General features: G+C 44.3%; 1 pseudogene; it reads left to right on the forward strand.

Moving 5' to 3' along the window:
• Nucleotides 1-574: 574 nt before the first annotated feature.
• Nucleotides 575-1,039, forward strand: LOC136162861 (ubiquitin-ribosomal protein eS31 fusion protein-like; annotated as a pseudogene).
• The last annotated feature ends 592 nt before the right edge of the window (nucleotides 1,040-1,631 follow it).

Consider the following 1,631-nt stretch of genomic DNA (forward strand, 5'->3'; position numbering starts at 1 on the left):
AGAACCTACTGGAGAGCACAGGGATCCCTACTCAGTGCTTTGTTGTGGCCTAAATGGGGAGGAAATCCCCCACAGAGGGGATAATGTATACCTATAGCGGATTTGCTTTGCTGTGAGCAGAAACTGACACGAGATTGTGAAGCAACTATGTGCTGTGCTTGGTCATGTCCGATTCTTTGCGACCCCGTGGACTGTAGCCCTGGCTCCTCTGTCCATGGGGATTCTCCAGGCAAGAATACCAGAGGGGGTAGCCTATCCCTTCTCCAGGAGGACTTCTCAACCCAGGAATCCAACCAGGGTCTCCTGCATTGCAGGCAGATTCTTTACCATCTGAGCTACCTGGGAAGCCCTAAAGCAACTATACTCCAATAAAATTTAAAAAAAAAAAAAAAAAAAAAACACACACATAAAAATTTCCAAACAGTACAAGACAGTTACTCCCTGGAGAAACCTTACCAGTGGCCTCTGTGAAGATAAACGCGGGAAGGAGACCCTAGCTGGGTTGTCCTGAAGCTCATTGGAGAGGAAGAAAACCACTTTAGAGTACACCATCTGTGGTGGAACTGCCACCAGGATGCAGGTTTTTGTGAAGACCCTGACAGGGATGAGCTTCTCTCTCAAGGTCAAGCTCTTGGATACGATAGAAAATGTAAAGGCCAAGATCCAGGATAAGGAAGGAGTTCCTGATCAGCAAAGACTGATCATTGCTGGAAAGAAACTGGAAGATGGATGTCCTTTGTCTAACTACAACATTCAGAAGGAGTCCACTCTTCACCTTGTGTTGAGACGTCATGGGGGAGCTAAGAGAAGGAAAAAGTCTGATGCCACTCCCAAGAAGAACAAGCATAAGAGAAAAAAGGTTAAGCTGGCTGTCCTGAAATACTATAAGGTGGAGGAGAATGGCAGAATCAGTCGCCTTCATGGGGAGTGTCCTTCAGATGAATAATGTGCTGAAGTTTTTATGATCAGTCACTTTGACAGACAGTATTATGGCAAATGTTGTCTGACCTATTGTTTCAATAAACCAGAAGACGAGTAATTGTATACAGGTTAATAAAAGACATGAATTAATGAACTAACAAAACAAGACAGAGAGGAGCAAAGCCAGGGGCAATCTGGCAGCTTGGCAGAATAGGACAGGCAGTTTTAGGAGACATGAAAGCAAAATCCAGAGCGCTAACAAAACAAGATCTTCCCGAGGAAGCCAAAGCTGCCAGCCCCACAGCCTGGAGTTCCTTTGTGGTCCAGTGGTTAAGAATTCACCTGCCAGTGCAGGGGACATGGGTTCAATCCCTGGTCTGGGAAGATTCCATACGCAGTGGGGCAACAAATCCTGGGTGCTGAAACTACCGAAGCCCACGTGCCCTAGAGCCCATGCTCCACAAGAGAAGCCACTGCAATGAGAAACCCTCGCTCCAGAACTAGAGAGTCAAAAATAAATAAATAAAAAATAAATTAATTTTTAAAAACCACTTAAAAAAAGTCGGTTGTTGAATACAAAACACTAGTGGAGGCTGTGTTAGATGTCATATGTGTACGATTAGGTAGTTTCCTGTCATCCTTCAATAAGTTTCATCATTTTTGAAAAACATATTATCACATGCTATTATCAATGGCACCTATGTAAATGC

Source organism: Muntiacus reevesi, chromosome 3, assembly GCF_963930625.1.
Source record: "Muntiacus reevesi chromosome 3, mMunRee1.1, whole genome shotgun sequence".
Taxonomy (NCBI): domain Eukaryota; kingdom Metazoa; phylum Chordata; class Mammalia; order Artiodactyla; family Cervidae; genus Muntiacus; species Muntiacus reevesi.